The sequence below is a fragment of the Protopterus annectens genome, chromosome 8.part1, assembly GCF_019279795.1.
Source record: "Protopterus annectens isolate FY-2018-M chromosome 8.part1, PAN1.0, whole genome shotgun sequence".
Classification (NCBI taxonomy): domain Eukaryota; kingdom Metazoa; phylum Chordata; order Ceratodontiformes; family Protopteridae; genus Protopterus; species Protopterus annectens.
The window spans coordinates 246,941,268-246,960,867 of record NC_056742.1 but is presented as its reverse complement, the minus strand read 5'-3'; the positions used below and the strand labels follow the sequence as shown (position 1 = coordinate 246,960,867).

General features: G+C 46.0%; 1 protein-coding gene across 2 annotated transcripts in view; it reads right to left on the bottom strand.

The window, feature by feature from the left end:
- ANKRD11 (ankyrin repeat domain 11) overlaps positions 1-19,600 on the bottom strand; it is a 1,034,395-nt gene that overhangs the window by 305,723 nt on the left and 709,072 nt on the right. The window lies entirely within an intron of this gene.

Below are 19,600 nucleotides of genomic sequence, written 5' to 3'. Positions count from 1 at the left end.
TGACTCCTTTTCCTTCGAGGTCACCTATGTCTAGGTTTTGGCTGGGAAGCCTGAAAGTACCAGTGTTTGGTAAGATAACTAAGGCTGAAGCAAGGAGAATGAATCTGAAGAAAGTCCTGGACCATTTTCATGAACTTGGCCTCACCCTCCATCTTCTTAAGCACAACTTCAGCCTTGAGGCCAAAAAGAACATCTTCATCCAAAGAAGCATCCAAGAGAGTGGATCTGACAAGTTCAGGATGGGACTGTTCCCTCAGCCAGGCATGTCTTCTAATGATGGATCCTGTGGCTGCTTCCCTGCTGGAAGCTTCCAGAGCATCATAGCCACTGTTCAAGAAGAGCTTAGCTACTTGAGAGCAAGAACTGCATACCTCTAGCAGTTCCTTGAAGAGGGCCTTATTTTTAATCAACACCAGCTTTTGCTTCATGTAGTCTAAAATGGTTTCCCGATACTTCATCTGAAACTGGCAGTTCAAACCCCTCATGACAAGGGTAGAAGAGGTACAGACTTTCATTCCAAGCCTGTCTGACGCTCTGCTTTCTTTGTAATTTGGCATGGCATTTATGGATGTACTGGATTTCACTCCCTTAGGGTCTTGAGTCACCCCTTCAGGGTTTGTGAAAAGGTGTCTGCAGGAATCCTGAACCCTGTAAAATCTATCAGGTTTCTGAGGGCAGGGGGGAGGAGTCAGGCTATAATGACAAATTTAGCAAGGCATCTACCACCTCTACGATTGGAGGAATGACAAGAGGTTTATGCTCAGTGAGCTTTATATATTCCCTAACCCTTTTTCTTGGGCTGTGGATAGTCCTGTACTTCTCATTTAAATTGCTCCCACAGGGTATGCAAGGTCTCCCCAAAGTAAATGTCCATGGAGGAGGCAGAGACAAGGTTCTCCTCAGAATCTGAATTCCCATAGGAGATGATAGATAAACTACCCTCAAAGGCAGGAATATCATCATCCTCACAGTCAAAAGAATCAGAAGACTCCTGGGGGAATATATCCCTCATTCTTTTACCAGAACAAGATTCAGAGACAGAACTGGGGGAGAGAGAGGCATCTGGATCTGACAATGGAGATCACAACTTCAGCCGACCTTGGCTTGGGCAAGCTGGATGCATAGCCTTTTTATGTGAAGCCTGAGGGCAACTTCTGCAGTAGGGCTGGGATGCAGAAGGACAGCTGAATCCCACGGACAGTGAACTGAAGGCAATCTGTTGATGAAAGAGTCCAGATACCCCTTAATCGGTTTCAGAGTGGTCATCAGAAGCCAGAACCTGCGAAGCAGCTCCAGACCCAACAGATGACTTAAGTCCTTTAGCTTGTAAGGCTGGAGAGGGACCAGGTGATGTATCTGTCTCCAAACAGGTCTTGATAGAGGCCTGTGCTGCAACCTCGGTCATCAGCAGGGACTGCAAAAGTGTCTCACCTTCTTTAATGATTCCAAGTTTAGGTGGATGGCGAAGGAGCATTGTCCGGTACCTTAAGTTTTGGGTGCTTTTCCTTTTTATGCCTTGGAAGATCACACTCGGCTCGACCAGCATATGATATAGCATGAGAAGGCCCTAGCGACTCACTGAAGTGCTTAGCTAAAATCTCAGCCATTTTCTTGATTGCTCCACTATTAAAGTGATCACAGAACCTACACTTAGAACGTCGTGTTCTGGGACCAAAAAAGTTATACAAAAGCAGCAAAAGTCCTGGTGTGGTACCTGCTTGCCACAGTGGAGACAGCTGCTAGCTTTCTCTGACATTAAACACATGAGAAGTTTCCCAACAAGGTACTTAACTTTAGACATCATCTCTCTGTGAAGCAGACAGGTTGTCCTGCTGACAAGCACTCTGCTTTGTACTCCAATGGCAAGAAAGAAAAGTACAGTTTTGTACCCTTACCATAAATGTAGATGTTCGAGTGTATTCACCGCTGCAGTCCTGATTTATGGGATTTCCTACAGTGAAAACCCTTGGCTGGCCAGCCTACCAGAAAAAAATCCCCTTCCTCCAAGAGCTGGCAGACACTCTGACAAACGTCAGTATGCTCGAGTATACAGGGAGCCAGCTGACATCATAATTTCAGTTTTTTCTCCCCCAAGATGGTCATTAAGTAAAGGCCTAAACCAGGGAACCAAGGCAAGGGAAGGGACAAAAAAGGAGGGTCCCCTTGGCTCGGGAGGAAATTTGTTCTAGTCGACCCTTAAAGCTAAGCGGGGAGAAGGGCGGGAAAGAAGACTGCAACAGTAAATACACTCAAACATCTACTTTTATGTTAAGTGTACACAACTGTATTTTGTTCTTCGTGTTTCACTGTTGCAGTCCTGACTTGTGGGATGATTCCCAAAGCTGAAGAGGAGGATGGAGAGTAGATTAGGGAAAGGACAGGATGCCCTGCTGAATGGCAGTGGCAAATCCTGCTCTAGACCTGGAAAGCTCTGATAAATGGGAGTGTTTGGTAAAAGTATGCACAAATGACTGAGTAGCAACTTCCAGAACGTCCTTGGTAGGGACTCCATTAAGAAGGGAAACAGAAGTAGGAGTAGACCTAGGAGAGAGAGTCCTGACAGCCCCAGGTGGTTTTTAACCATGATGGCTGTAATAAAAAAAATACAGTGAGAGATCCATTTGGAGACAAGTCTGTTTGTAAACTGGTTTTCCATCAGAAATGGTGAAAAAGGCCACAAAGAGTTGGTCTGCTTTTCTCAAAGTATTAGTTCATGTCAAGATAGTAATAGAGCAGTCTATGTACTCCCAAGGAATAAAGAATTCTCCCCCCCTGGTTCTGTGGACTGGGAAAGAAGGAAGGCAGGTGCATGGCTTGATTCATAGATATGTCTTTCACTACACCTTGGGCATAAAGGAAAGGTAAGTCCTGAGACAGAGACTGCCTGGATGGAAGATGAGAAGATTTCACTGCCATGAGAGCCTGCATCGCATAGACTCTCATAGCAGAAGTGATAGCCAACAAAAGGGCAGTTTTCCAAGTCAGAAACGTTAAGGTAGCAAAAGCAGCTGGTTTGAAAGGAGGCAGGGTCAGTTCTTCCATAACAAAATTGAGGTGCCACAGAGGGGTAAGTTGTTTCCTGGGAGGCCTGATGTGAATCACTCCCCTGAGAAACTGGCTGAGAAGAGGGTGAGAAAAGACAGGAGGAAGAAAGTACAGTTGTGTACACTTACCACAAATGTAGATGTTCGAGTGTATTCACTGTGGCAGTCATTACATTTGGGTTATCTGCTTGCAGTAGCCCTCAGTCGGCCTGATTAACAAAGTTTTGGGTCCTGCGTCGGTTGCTGTCCCTTCTTCCATGATGTCAGGTCGTCAGGGTTATAAAACATGCAGCTGATGCCATTACATCAGTTTTTCTTGCCCAAGATGTCAGGTGCCCCCCCAATGGGAAGCAATCAAATTTATAAATACAAGGATATACCTCCAACAAAAAAGCAAATACACCAAAAAGCTTTTAGAGCATAGTAAGTGAGAGTAGAGGTATAGCCAAAAGAAGAAAGAGGGCTGGAGGGAGGGTAACCAGGACTGCAACAGTGAATGCATTCGAACATCTACATTTATGGTAAGTGTACACAACTGTACTATGTTCTTCGTGTTTCACTGTTGCAGTCATTACATTTGGGTAGATGCCCAAAGCTAAGGTTGGGAGGAGGAATTTAAGGCCCTGCAAGACTGCAGTGGCAAAACCAGCGCTGGATTTAGAGAAAAGTGGCAAATGATAATGCTTGGTGAAAGTATGTACAAAACTCCAGGTAGCAGGCTTCTAGATGTCCCTAGTAGGTACACCCCTGAGAAAAGTTGTAGAGGTAGATGCAGCCCTGGTTGAATGGGGTCTGATGCCCTGTGGGATAGGTTTTCCATAGTGCTTATAGCAGAAAAGAATGCAGTGGTCTATCCATTCTGAAATGGCTTGTTTTTAAATAGCTTTCCCCTCTGTCCCTGCAGCAAATGCCACCAGCAGTTGTTCAGATTTCCTTTGCGGTTTAGTCCTGTCCAAGTAGAATCTAAGCTGTCTATGCACATCTAAAGAGTGCAGTATTCATTTCCTTTTGTTCTGTGGGTTAGGAAAGAAGGTAGGCAAATGAATGGACTGATTAAGAGCCACACTGGATACCACCTTGGGCATGAAGGAGGAATTGGTTCTGAGGGACACCTTGTCCGCATGAAAGATGATGAAAGGTTTCACTGCCATAAGGGCCTGTAATTCAGATACCCTTCTTGTAGAAGTGAATGCTAAAAGGAAAGCTGTTTTCCAGAAAAGAAATTTTAAATCTGCAGTAGCAGTTGGCTCGAAAGGAGGAAGAGTGAGTTTCTCCAAGACAAAGTTAAGATCTCAGGCTGGAGTTGGAGCTCTGCTTGGTGGCCTTAAATGTTTGGCCCCTCTAAGGAACTGCTTGAGCAGTCGGTGAGAAAAGAGGGGAAGCTCTGTGCTATAATGAGCTGAAATGGCTGAGGCATGAATTTTGATGGAGGAAAAAGGCAAGCCCTTATGAAGCATCTCAGTCAAGTATTGTAGAATATGAGGTAAATTGGGCACTGCTGAGTTCATTCCTTGAGATTGGTTCCGGGCATAGAATCTTTTCCATTTTGCAGCATAAGATTTTCTAGTACTAGGCCTCCTTGCCTCTAAAATAATATCCATCACAGATTTACTGAGGGATGGAAAAGGAGAGATTAGGCAACTAGCCAGGCTGCTAGGTTCAGGGTTTGCAGCCGGGGATGCAGAATCTGGTTCTCCTGCTGAGACAACAAGGAAGGAGTCTGAGGCAGGTGCCATGGAGCCAAGTGTGACACTGCGCAAGAGTGGGTACACCAGTGTTGACGAAGCAAGTCTGGTGCAACTAAAATCGTCCCTAGCTTGTCCTGTTTGATCTTTAGTAGTACCGTGGAGAGCAGAGGCAAAGAAGGAAAGGCATAAATTGATAGGTTTTTCTAGCTGAAGGATAGACCATCCACTTTCCAAGTTAGCTTGTGGGGAATCCTTGTGCAAAATTTGTCCAGTTGATGGTTCTGGTTAGAGGCAAAGAGTTCTATACCTGGGCTCCCCCATTTGCTTGTCAACATGCTGAAAATCCTTGGTTCCAGTTTCCACTCGTGTGGGTCCATGAGGTTTCTGCTTAGTCCGTCTGCCAGTGTATTTAGGTTTTCCTGGCATGAACTGAGCTTGTAGATTCACTTGGTAGCTCAAGGCTGTGTTCCACAATGCCATGGTTAGTCTGCAGAGGGGGTAAGAATGTGTACCCCCCTGCTTGTTTATGTACCACATGACAGTGGTGTTGTCCGTCTTTACCATTAGTTGTTCTGGAGGAATGTGGTACTTGAAGGCTGTCAGTGCATTCTGTACAGCTAACATTTCCTTTTGATTTATGTGCAGGTGCATTTGACTTGGGTTCCATTTGCCCTGAATGCACTTCCCTGCCAGGTGAGCCCCCCCCCCCACCCCCCATGCACAGTCTGATGCATCTGTTGTTAAGATTTGCATTTCAGGGGGTAATGTGAATGGTAGTCCCCTGTTTTGGTGGCAGGCTTCTGCCCACCAAAGGAACTCTAGGCACAGGCAAGGTATGATAGGAATCCTTGCTTCTAAATCCTGTGAATGTTGACACCATAGGCTTTTGAGATACCATTGTAGTTTCCTCATACGCAGCCTTGCATATGGAATTAGAAGACTGCAGGAGGCCATGAGCCCCAAGGCTTGCAATATTTGCCTTGCAGATATAGCTGGGTTTTTGTGGCCACTTGTTTGAAGTAAGTTGTCAAATGAATCCGTTTCTCTGGCGTGAGGAAAGCCATCTGGGAAGTTGTATTCAAGCTTGCTCCCAGGAATATAATTTGTTGACAGGGTACCAGGTGGGATTTCTTTTTGTTTATGGTGTACCCCAGACAAGTCAGTACCCTTTGAACAAAGGCCAGATGATTCAAAAGAATGTCCTTGCTTTCTGCCTGAATTACACAATCGTCCAGGTATGGGTATATTTGAATATTTCTTTGCCTGCAAAATGCAATGACTGGAGCTAGGCACTTTGTGAATACCCTGGGTGCAGTAGATAAGCCAAAGGGCAGTGCAGTGAACTGATAGTGCATATAGCCTGCCTTGAAGCATAGGTATCTTCTGCAAGACTCCCTCATAGGGATGTGCAGGTATGCTTCTTTTAAGTCTAGTGCTGCCAACCATGCATCCTTGCCTAGCATAGGAAGCAGCTGGTGAAGAGTTAGCATTTTGAATTTTGGAATCACCAGAAAGGTGTTTAGAATAGAAAGGTCTAGGATAGGGTGCCACTGGGTAACAGAAAAAGTCTCAAATAGAAACCTTGTCCCTTTTCCTCTTCTGGTACCAACTGAATAGCCCCCATGTTTAACAGAGAGAGTACTTGATTTTGGGCCTCTGCCAAATGATTTGGGGGTAGATCTGGCCACTCGCTTGGTGTTGGTTAACATGTGGAAATGAAATCTGTATCCTTGGGACACTATTTAAAATCCATTTGTCCTGGATAATGAGTTCCCAGTTTTTTGGCCTGCAGACCAATCATTCCGGCTAAAGAAGCATTCAGTTGGGAAATGCTTGGTAGTGGGAGGGACTGGAAAGGACCAATGTTTTTGAGGGCCAGTGCCTACTACATCTGGGAGGCTGAACTTGTAAGAAATCTAACCGTTTGCATAGATTTAGCTTTATCTTCCATCTTTTTAACAACTTCCTCAGCCTTGTTGCCAAACAGGCGGTCCTGATTTAAGGGAGCATCCAACAATTTAGCTTTAACATGATCAGGCAAACCTTGCTCCTTAAGGCAAGCATGCCTTCTGAGCACAGACCCAGTAACAGCAGCCCTGCAAGAGGCCTCTAATGAATCAAATCCCCATCGCAAAGTATGTTTTCCAACCTGTTCAGCAGAATGTATTAAGTCCTGTAATTCTTTATTTTCATTATTTTCATCAAAGTCAGGAATTAACAATTTTCTGTTTAAGCAATCCAATAACATGTTGTTGATACTTTAACATATGAAACTGGCAGTTTAAAGCCCTAATGGCCAAGGTTGCAGAAGTGTAAACTTTCTTACCCCATCTATCCAGTGCCCTGGAGTCTCTATCAGATTGGGTAAGATTTTTAGCAGTAGAAGCCTTAATGCCCTTGGGTCCCTGTGAAATAGTCTCTGGATTTATAGGATTTTTAAAAAGGAACTTGTGAGAATCAGGAACCCTGTAATATATGTCAGGTTTTCTGGGAGCAGAAGGCAAAGAATCAGGAGCCAAACTAGATTATGAAAAGGCATCATCAACCATGTCTAGTATAGGAGGTATAGCTAAAGGCCTATGCTGAGGCAGGAGTAAGAAATCCCTAAGCCTCTTTTTTGAATCAGAAAAATCCTGGCTTTCCCAGTGGAAATGCTCCCTTAAGAGTATGTAAGGTCTCACCAAAAGAAAAATCCTCTGGAGGGGAAGCAGAAGTCCTCTGCATCAGAATCCTCATAAATAGATAAGGGCAAATCCAGATCATCAGAAGAATCAGAAAAATCAGAATCCTGTTCAGAAGATTCATAAACAACTTCAGTCCTACGTCTCTTAGAAGGGGGAAGTTGGCTTCCCCTGATTAGAGTTATAAGATCTACAGCCATTCTTATTTGTTTTTTAGGCACAGAAGGCTGAGCATGCAGCCTGGGCATCGGTTTCTTAGGCATGATTCGAGATTTTGGCCTAAATGAAGAAGGAGGCGTAATTTTAATATGCCAGTCCGTAGGCCTCAATACACCCTCAGAAGCTGGTGCCTGCACAGCGGCTCTGGAGCCATCCAAGGTAGAGACATCCGCAGGTTCCAAAGTTGAAGAAGCACCTTGTGGCATACCAGACTCTGAATGGGTCTCAGTAGAGGCCTGCAAGTCAGAAGTAGCGGGTATCAGGGGCTGCGAAAGCACCTGAGTACCGGCGAACTGGCGACTGGCTTAGGAGAAGCGTCGTCGGCAGCTTTGGACCTTGGCGGCCTGTCTCTGCGTTTATCTTTGCGTTTTTTCAGAATCCCGGTAGTCGGATGGCTAACAAACGACATTTCTGGATAATTAAACCAAGAACCAAAATATTTAGAAGTGAAAATATACAGACGGATAAGTGCACTGAATAAATAAAGCACAAAACCGACAGCAAGGTACGTTGTGTTCAGGGCCTTGGCAAGGAATACAGTATGAATGAAAATCTTTGAGAGGTATTTGCTTTCCACAAGTAATGCGATTATTAACTTTTACTGACATCGGTAAGGAGCAAAAAAAAGTTTCCCCAACGGGGTACTTAGCTTTGGTTGAAGACTTCAGTTCTGAAACTCGAAAACAAAAATTTCAGGAGTCTGCTGACTGGCACTTGCAAACTACTTCTGCTTCGGGCACCGCACGGCAAGAAAGACTTGTGTAATGGCATCGTCTGCATATTTTATACCCCTGACTACCTGATGTCACGGAAGAAGGGACAGCAACCGACGCAGGACCCAAGACTTTTTAATCAGGCTGACTGAGGGCTACTGCAAGCAGATAACCCAAATGTAATGACTGCAACAGTGAAACATGAAGATCATCAGGGATATGGACTGAAAGGACAGAGGCATGAATTTTAATGGAAGAATAAGAGAAGCCCTTGTCAACCAGATTAGCCAGGTAGTCTAGGATGATAAAAAATCTTGGCTGAGAGAGGACTGTGGTCTTGTTGATGACACCAAATGGAAAATCTTCTCCACTTAGCTGGGTAATTCCTAGTACTGGACCTTCTGGCTTCTTTAAGGATGTCCTGAGTTATTGCTTATGGCAGGATCCATGTAGGATGCTGTGGAATTATCCAGGCTGAAAGTTCGAGTGTCTGCAGATTGGGATGCACAATCATTCCCTTCTCCTGAGTCAGAAGGGTCACACACTGAGGAAACTGCCATGGTTTCTTGTTGGTTAGGTCGAGTAGCAGAGGGTACCAGTATTACCTGAGCCAGTCTGGGGCTATCAGTATTGCCGTTGCCCCCCCCCCCTTCCTTATTATGAGTATTTGAGGAAGCAGAAGTAAGGGGGAGATTGCACAGATGAAAAGGCAAGCCCGAGGGAAAGAAAATGCATCTGTCTTCCAGGCTATGGGTAGGTTGCACCTAGAGCACAATGTTTTCAGTTGAGCTTGGAGCATAATGTTTTCCCTTGTGGCGAAGAGGTCTAACTGGTGAACTACTCATTTTTTTGGCAATACTGAGAAAGGTTTCCCAAAGAATATGCCATTTATGTGAGTCCATCAGGTTTTTGCTGAGGTGATCTGCCAGAAGGTTTTGAGCACCTGAAAAGTACTGTGCCAAAAGGTGCAACCCAGAGAGCAAGCGGTCTCCCAAACCAGCACTGCTAGGCAACAGACAGGGTAGGCTTGAGTACCCCATCTCCGCCTGTTTGTGTACTATATGACTATGGTGTTGCCTCTTTTTACTAATAGGATCCCTTCTGTCAATTTTTCTCTGAATGCTAGCAGGCCTTTTTGAACTGCCATAAGCTCTTTCAAGTTTATGTGTGTTTGTCTCTGAACTGATTTTCCTACTTTCCTTGGGTCTGGAAGTGTTTGAAGTGGGCCCCCCAAGCTGTCTCCAAGGTGTCCATGGTGAAGGTTTGCTCTTGGGGTGAGAACCTGAAACGAAGGTCCTGGTTCTGAGGACAAGCATGTGACCACCATGCAAATGTCCTATTGAGAGAAAGGATCAGCTGCATCTTGCGTGAGAGGAGCTGTACATGTTGGCACTACACATTTCTGAGGTACCACTGGAGTTTCCTCATGTGCAGCCTAGCCAGGGGACCATACGGATGCAAGATGCCATGTAGCCCAATGCTGTGATGGCTGTGAGGCTTTGTTTCTGCAATACTGAGTCAAGAAAGAGACAGTGCAGTTGTGTACACTTACCATAAATTTATATATTAGAGTGCATTCACGGTTGCAGTCCTGACTATTGGGATTTCCCGCCATGGAAGCCCTCGGCCGACCAAACTGCCAAAGAAATTTCCTCCAGCTTCCAGCCTTGTGGAGACACTGATGTCAATACGGTTGGGAATAAAGGTAGCCAGCCTGCATCATATCAGTATTTTCTTGCCCTCCACCAGGAGCCCTAAGCAGACAGGAGGTATCCAAAAAAAAACCTGTCACAGGAAGAGAGCCAAGGAGGGGTCCCATGGCTGACTAGCAAAACAGAATCAACCTACACAGTAGGCTGAGGGGGTAGGTGGGAGGGAAAGACTGCAACAGTGAATACATTCGAACATCTAGATTTATGGTAAGTGTACACAACGGCACTATGTTCTTCATGTTTCACTCTTGGAATCCTGACTATTGGGAAGACTCCCAAAGCTGAAAGGAGGGAGGAAGGAAGGTGTTTAAGGTGAAGAGAGGATGCTCTGTAAGACCATAGTGGCAAAGGCATGGTATAGACCTGGAAAAGGATGCCAGCTGGTAGTGCTTGGTGAAGGTAGGGGCTGAAGACCAGGTGGGAGTCCCCCAAGATATCCTTGGTGGGGAAACCCTTTAGAAAGGCAGTGGAAGTTGCAGATGCCCTGGTAGAATGAGATTTTATCCCTACTGGTGGAACTTTGCCGTGGGAGCTATAACTCAATCCATTTGGAAACAGCTTGCTTAGAGACAGTCTTGCCTTCTTTTCCAGAGGTAAAGGTAATGAAAAGTTGATGTCTTTCTTAGCTTTTGTATTGGACAGACAGAAACATAGCTATATGTGCACATGCAAGGAATATAGAATTCTCCCCCCTTTGTTTTGTGGATTGAGGAAGAAGGTAGGGAGATGGATGGCCTGATTCAAACAGGTGTCAGTGACCACTAAATGCATAAAGGACAGATTCATTCTGAAAAAGACCCTATCCCTGTGGAAGATGAGGAAAGGTTCCACTGCCATGATGGTCTGCAACGCAGAAACCCTCCTGGCTGAGGTGATAGCCAGAAGAACAACTGATGTTCTTTGTGCTTCACTGTCGCAGTCATCACATTTGGGTTATCCCTGCCAGGGTAGCCCTCGGCCGTCCTGAATACCACAGCCTTAGTATTTCTGCGTCGGCTGTTGTCACTTTAGGACTGACATCAGGTTGTCAGTAGTATAAAGTAAGGCAGCAGATGCCATTACATCAGTCTTTCTTGCTATGGAGCCCAAAGCAGAAGCAGTTTGCACAAGTGCCAGTCAGCCGCTACCTGAGCTTAGTCTACCAAATTGAAGTTAAAGTCTTCTAAAGCCAAGTACACTGTTGGGGATCCTTTTTTCTTGCACTAACCGATATCAGAAAAAGTTAATTGGCTCGCCTGTGGAAAGCAAATACCACACAGAGAGACTTTCATTCTTACTGTGTCACTGGTTTAGGCCCAGACCAAGACGTCCCCCATTGTCGCTTCTGTGCTTTGTTCAACGCCAGAACTATCGGTCGTCGGGCCCTTATTGTAGTTAGATATTTTCGCTTACAGTCCTCGAATTCTGATATGGCTCCGGTAAGTCATCCGACAGCAGATTTTTCTGAAAAAATAAAAAGAGAGAGATAGAGACAGACCGCACAGGTCCAAACCTACCGACAACGCTTCCAATAAGCTAGTCGTCAGTTCTCCGGTCCTCAGTGAAGTGCTTTCACAGCCCTGATGCCCGCTTCTGTGGATTTGCAGGCTGCTACCGAGACCCTTTTGGAGTCCGGTATGCCGCAAAACTCTAATTCGACTAAGGATCCTGCGGTCGTCTCTACCTTGGATAGGCCCACAGCCACTGAGCAGGCACCGGCTTCCGTGAAGTCCTTCACATTACTGATTATCGACACAAACAGACGTCTTCTTTCGCGACTACCATTCTTTTGAAAACAAAGAAGTTTCTTAGGCCCAGTGTACAAACCACACCCAAGAAACTAACGACCCACTCTCAGGTACCTGCTTCCTTGCAACAGTCTCAAATGCTTAAAATGGCGGAAGACCTGATCATGCTGATAAGGGGAAGCCAAGCGACCCCCTCCAAAAGGAAGAGAGATCTGTCCCCTGTAGTTTTGTCTGAACAAGAGTCAGATGACTCTGATGCATCTGAATATGAAGACATGCAACCCCTCTACTTATGAGGATTCTGATGCAGAGGATTCCATCCCTTCAGCCTCTCCCCCAGAGGATTTTTCCTTTGGGGAAACCCTTCATACCTTAAGGGAGCATTTCCAATGGGAGAGTCGAGACTACCTTCAGTCTAAAAAGAAACGCATGGAATTCTTAGACCTTCCACAGCACAGACTCTTGGCCATCCCCCCAGTCCTGGATGTTGTGATGGATGTTTTACTGGAATCAGGCTTGACTCCTGACACCCTCCCTCCTGCAACCAGAAAACCAGACAGGTACTACAGAAATTTCTTTTTAAATATCCTACTGCTGACCCTGAGGTATTTTCTCAAGGGCCTAAAGGGAATAAAGCAACCTCTGCTAAGAATCCCACCCCCTAAGATAGGGATTCCCGAGCACTAGACAGATTGGGTAAAAATGTATATACCTCAGCTACTCTTGCTATTACGGCATTAAATTGTCAGTTCCATATGCTAAAATTTCAGCAACATACCCTGGAACTCCACAAACAAGAAATGTCTTCCTTTCCAGCTTGTGCAGAATCTATAGAATTACAAAGTTAATGCATTCTGCAAGTTAAGTAACTAAACACACCTTGCACTATGATTTTGATGCCCTAGAAGCTTCTTGCAGGGCAGCAGTCACTGAATCTGTCATTAGAAGGCATGCATGGCTTAAGGAACAGCCCCTGCCAGACCATGTCAAATCTAAATTGTTGAATGCCCCCTTGCACAAAGGCAACTTATTTGGCAGTAAGGCAGAAGAGGTCTTAAAAAAAGATGGAAGAAGAAAAAGCAAAATCTATGCAGACAGTTAAGGATTTCTTACAGGTCCGGCCACCCAGGTTCAAGGGGCTTTGCCCCACTAAGCACTGGTCCTTTCCTGCTCCCACTAAGCCAGTCCAGACCAGGCCCCAGGGAACCAGACCCCCCCCCCAGACAGCAGCCACAGTGAATGCAGAGATCTAAGCAGTGGACTACCTCTCCACTTCAAAACCAGAGAGTTCTAAGAAACCCCCTTATGGTAAGAACTCACAATGACAACTCCCCACCAACCTTCACTTACCCCTAGGAGGAAAACCTTCCTTTCATGCAAGCACCTGGACCACCATTACCAAAGACCACTGGGTTCTCAACATAGTGTCTCGGGGATACAAATTTTCCTTCCATACCCTTCCAAGCCCAAAAGGGTTTCCAGATCTACCTCGAAACCAGTGGGCAGAGGCTCAAAAGCAAATCCTTTCCCTGCTTTCTATGAGGACAGTATAGCACGTTCCTGCAGAAGATAGGCCACGGTTTCTATTCCAGACTTTTTTCTGGTGCCCAGCAAAGAGGGCACCTGGCACCCCATCCCCGATCTCTCCATTCTAAACACCTTCCTGGTGATCCCAAAATTCAAAATCCTCACCCTCCACAGCTGCTACCCAAGCTCTCCAAGGACGCTTGGCTAGCCACCCTAGATCTAAGAGAGGCCTACCTCCACATTCCTATCAAGGAATCATGCAGGAAATATCTCCGTTTCAGGGCAGGATCTCAACACTTTCAGTTCTCTGCGCTTCCCTTTGGCTTATCTACTGCTCCCAGAGTTTTCACAAAATGTCTGGTTCCGGCCATTACCTTTTGCAGACAAAGGAATATCCAGTTTTACCCATACTTATTCAGGCAGACAGCCAGGAAAAGCTGCTCAAGCACCTGGCCTTTGTAAAGTCTCTACTAACCTCCCTAAGGTACACAATCAACTAAAAGAAATCCAAAGAGGTGTCCACACAAAGGATTATCTTCCTGGGAGCAAGACTGGACACAACATCCCAGATGGCATTCCTTACACCAGAAAAACAAATTTTCCTGACAGCCTACTTCTCTCAACTAGTCACCAGACCTCAGTTATCTGCAAGGAAGATCATGCAAGCTCTGGGGTTCATGGCATCTTGCATACTATTCATTCCATATGCCAGACTGCATATGAGGAAACTTCAATGGTACCTAAAAAGCCTTTGGTGTCAACACTCTCAAGATCTGGAGACTCTTATACGTATAATTCCTTGCCTCAGAAAAGATTTTCTTTGGTGGGCAACAAGCATGCTCTCACAATAAGGGACTACCTTTCTTGCTGCCCACACCCTCACCACAGACGTATCAGACTATGCTTGGGGTGCACACCTGGATGGCAGGTGCATACAGGGTCAATGGAGCCCGCAGCAGATCCCTCTGCACATCAACCAAAACGAGATGATGGCTGTCCAGCACACCTTGACAGTTTTCCAGACCCTTCTCTTCCCAGGGGCTCTCCTGATCAAAACAGACAACACCACTGTGATGTGGTATATCAACAAGCAGGGAGGGACTCGCTCCTAACCTCCATGCAGGCTACCATGACCCTTTGGCACACAGCCTCTGTCATGCAACTGCACCAGCTAGAGCTAGCAAAATTCCTACCAGGTTCTCTCAACTCTCTGGCAGACCAATTAAGTAAGCAAAAATCTTCTGGACTCACACGAGTGGCAGCTCAACAGAAGAAACTTCATCCTAATAACTCAAATGGGGCAACCCCGAAGATTGACCTCTTTGCCTCCCACACCAACTATCAGCTCAGCAAATTCTGCACCAGGTAGCATCGCTAAATGGATTGGAAAGTTTATGCCCTGTCCTTCCCCTGGTTCAATCTATCGGTCTATGCCTTTCCTCCACTACCTCTCATCCCCAGGGTACTGCTCAAAATAAAGGAGGAAAAACTAATTATAACTCTTATAGCTCCAGACTGGCCTCGCCAGCACTGGTACCCCTTGCTGCGCAGCCTGTCCCCACTGGCCACCATGGCATCTCCCTCAGATTCCAAATCTCCTAACCCACAGGGAAGGGGAACTCGTGCATCCCCAATTGCAGACACTCAATTTGGCAGCTCGGCTTATTCCCCAATCTCAGATCAATCTGCCAACCTCAGTAAACAAGTTTTAGATGTTATACGTGAGACCAAATGCTCTAGCACTAGAAAGTCTTATGCTGACAAATGGAAAAGGTTCTGCACCTTGATCCAGGCTAAGGGAGCCAATACGGCACAGTCCTACCACCCTCTCATCCTGGATTACTTAGCTGACCTACTACACAGTGGCCTCTCTTTCTCCTCTACAAAAATTCACGCCTCTGCTATCTCTGCTCATTTTCCCACTGAGCAGCCCCTTTCCTCACACCCTTTGATAAAACACTTCCTAAGAGGGGCTAGCAACTTGAGGCCACCAAGAACACCACCAACCCCAGCTTGAGACGTTAAATTTGTGTTGGAAAAGCTCACCGTGCCCCCTTTCGCACCAGGTTCTTCTGCAGAGATAAAATTTCTCTCCTGGAAGACAGATTTTCTTCTGGCCATTACTCCTGGAAGACAGCTTTTCCTCTGGCCATCTCTTTAGCCAGACGAGTCTCCGAGCTGCAAGTGCTCATGGCTGTGGAACCCTTCATCATCTTCCATGCTGACAGGGTGTCCCTCAGAACTAACCCATCCTTCAAGCCCAAGGTGGTGTCCAGTGTAGCGGCTCTCAACCAATCCATTCATTTGCCCACCTTTTTTCTAATCCCCAGAACAAGGGGAAAAGATCCTGCACTCTCTAGATGTGCATAGACCGCTCAGATTCTATACAGACAGGACTAAATCCTTCAGAAAGTCTGATCAATTACTGGTTAGTTTTGCTACAGGAGCAGAAGGCAAAGCATCTCCAAACAAACCATTTCCAAATGGATAGCACACTGCATCCATTTCTGCTACAAATATGGAAAGCCTCTCACCAAGGGGGTCGGGACTCACTCCACCAGAGCAGCCTCCACCTCTGCAGCTTTCCTCAGAGGAGTCCCCACCAGGGACATCCTGGATGCTGCCATCTGGATATCTGTTCACACTTTTACCAAACATTACCACATGCCTCTCTTCTCCAAATCTAGGGCAGGGTTTGCCTTTGCAGTCTTACAGGGCATCCTAGCCAGCCCCTAGTTTCCTTGACTGCCTCCACCCATTTCCTCAGCTTTGGGAATCAACCCAAATGTGGTGACTGCAACAGTGAAACACAAGGAACACAGTACAGTTGTGTACACTTAGCATAAATGTAGATGTTCGAGTGTATTCACTGCTGCAGTCCCGGTTTCCCTCCCTCCATCCCCCTTTCTTCTCTTTCCTTACAAGGGATATATTGGTATTTACTTTCTACTGATAGGGTTCTTCCACAAGAACCTGGCTCCTACTTGGGGGCTCCTGACAGGTTAGGGCAAGAAAAACTGATGTAATGGCGTTAGCTGCCTTACTTTATACTACTGACGACAGTCCTGAAATGACAGCAACCGACGCAGAAATACTAAGCCTCTGGTATTCGGGCCGGCCGAGGGCTACCCTGGCAGGGATAACTGAAATGTGATGACTGCAACAGTGAATGCACTCAGACATCTACCTTTATGGTAAGTGTACACAACTGTACTTTTTCCATGTTAGGAAATTTAGGTCAAAGGGGGGGGGGGTCAGTTTAGCACAAAATTAAGTTCAAGATGTGGGCTTTCTTCTGGGTGGTCTAATGTGGATTACTCCTCTAAGAAACTGCTTTAATAGTGGATGGGAGAAAAAGGGAGGGTGAGAGCACATATGCAGAGATGGCTGATGCATGCATTTTAATAGAAGAATGAGATGTAGTCTCTGATTCAGCAGGCCAGTCAGGTATTCCAGGATGCTGGAAATGTGCTGATCTGGGATCTAGGTGGTGATCTTTGCACCAAACAGAAAATCTTTTCCACTTAGCCGAGTAGGATTTCCTGGTGATAGGCCTTCTAGATTCTTTGAGGATGTCTAGCACCTGTTTATTTAGGCTAACCCCACTGTGGTTTGTTGTGGAATCATCCATGCTGCAAGGCTGAGGGTCTGCAAATTCGGGTGTACAATGTTTCTTTCATTCTGGGTAAGGAGATCTACACTCTGAGGGAGTAGCCATGGGCTCTGGTTGACGAGTTAGAGGAGGAGGGGGTACCAATACTGTCTGGGCCAGTCTGGAGCTATAAGAATTGCTCTTGGACCCTCTTATTGTGAGCAGAACCCAATGAAGAACATGTATGGGAGGAAATACATAAATGAAAATCTTTGTCCAAGGGAAGGAGAAAGCATCTGTTTTCCAAGCTGTCTCTTGTTTGCACCTGGTACAGAATGTTTGCAGGTGTGCATTCTCTTTGGATGCAGAGAGATCCACCTGTGGCATTCCACATGCTTGGGTTATGGACTGGAAGATTTTTGGGTGCAGATGCCACTCATGAGGTCCATCAAGTTTCTGCTGAGGTGGTCTGCCAGAACATTTTGAACTCCTGTAAGGTATTGTACTATCACGTGCAAGCCCATAGACTGAGCTGTTTCCCAGATTTGCACAGCTAGATAGCACAGGGAGTAAGTGTCTCCCTCCCTCCTGTTTAAGTACCACATAAATGTGGTACTGTCTTGTCTTGATTAACAGGACACCTGGGGTCCATTTTTCCTTGAAGGCTAACAGACCCTTTAATACTGCCATACGTTCCAGTTGATGTCTATTCTTGAATCCGGAATCGCACTTCCCCTGAGTTGGAAGTGAGCCTCCCATGCTACTTCCGAAGCATCTGTGCTTAGGGTTTCAGCCTAAAGGGAGATTTTGAAGGGGAGGTTCTAATTCTTAGAACAAGCTTGTGGCCACCATGCAAACTCTGTTTTGAGGCAGGGAGTCAGAGGAATCTTGGTATCTAGGGGCTGTGATCTCTGGTACCAGACATTCTTCAGGTACCACTGGAGCGTCCTCATGTGTAGTCTGGCAAGGGGAACCATGAAGACACAAGTCCATGTATTTCAGGGCTTGAAGAAATTCCCTTGCTGAGATGCAATCTCTTAATAGGGTCCTGTGGAAGATATCGGTCAGGAGAATTTTTCTGGAGGAAGGAAAGCCTTTTGGTGAGACGAATCCAAAAGTGCCCCAAAGACCACCATCTTTACTGTTGGTGGAATGTGGGATTTCTGTAGGTTCACTCTGAACCCCAGTGAGGAAAGGAGGTCCTTGGTGACTCTGAGGTCCTTAAGGTGCTTGGCCGGATCTGTGGCCTGTAAGAGGCAGTCATCCAGGTAAGGACAGAATTGTATCCCCTGGTCCTGCAGAAGGCTACTGCTGGTGCTAGGCACTTTGTGAACACTCTTGGTGCTGTAGATAAGCCAAAGGGCAGTGCAGAAAACAGATAGTGACTGGGATCATGCCCTGAAGTGAAGAAATCTACCGTGGGACTCCTAAATAGGGATGTGCAAATAAGCACCTTTTAGGTCTAGAGAGATCATGAGGGCATGGGGAGCAGTTTTTTGACAGTTAACATTTTGAACTCTGGCACCAAGAGAAACTGATTGAGGCTGGGCAGATCTAAAATGGGGCACCAAGAGCCTTCCATTCTGGGGACCAGGAAGAGCCTGGAATACAATCCTTTTCCTGCTGGAAAGTGGAAACAGTTTCTACGGCTCCCTGTGAACACAGTATCTGGATTTGACCCAATGTCTCTGCTTTTTGATTTTGGGGGACATCTGGATAACCAGAGTATTTTAAATGCTTTTTGAAAGTGAGTATGTAGCCATCTGCATTAATGTCTCGACCCATTTGTCTGAGTTGATGAGGGTCCAGGTATGTCTGAAGAGAGACAGCCTTCCTCCTAGCTTGGGTGGGGTTGAGTCATTGTTGCTCTCTGGATGTAGCTTGGGGTCTTGAACTCCCTTGCCTAGGTACCTCTGAGGCCCACTGCCTGCCCTTTTGTGACTGTTGCCTCTGTCTGAGTGGCCTATCGTTTGAGGTTTCCTCTGCCTACTCCTAGGTTGGGTGATAAAGGACCAGTTCTTGGCTGGAAAATTTCTGCTGAACCTGGGTGGTTTGTACCTGGAGGAAATTTTTTACTCTCTGCACTGACTTAGCCTTATCCTCCACCTTTTTAAGGATGATTCAGCTGTGGGCTGAATAGAACCTCCTTGTCAAGGGAGACATCCAACAGGCTAGACTTGACATGTTCCGGAAGAGTTTGTTCTTGGAGCCAAGCATGCCTCCTAATGACAAATCCAGTAGTAGCTCCTCTGCAAGATGCTTCCAAGGCATTATAGCCACAATGAAGAGAATGTTTAATTATCTAAGCACTGGAATGACAAAGGTTAGTCAATTACTTTGCGAAGTTTTTGTCTTCAAGAGTTGAAAACTTTTATTTAAGCTGTTCTAGTATAGTTTGTTGGAACGTAATCATATGAAATTGACAATTTACTGTCTTCATAGCAAGGGTGGCAGATGTATAAACTTTCTTGCCAAACATGTCAAGGGGCCTGCTCTCTCTGTCTGTAGGAAGCAGGTTCCCAGAGAAACTGGCTCTGGCTGCTTTTGTTCCTGCAGTGATATCTTCAGGGTCAGCAGTAGGGTTTCTGTAAAGATACTTATGGGAATCCTGAACCCTGTAAAACCTGTCTGGATTACGAGGCGCAGGTGGGAAGGAGTCTGGTTTAAAGGAAGATTCCTGGAAGACTCCTTCCACCA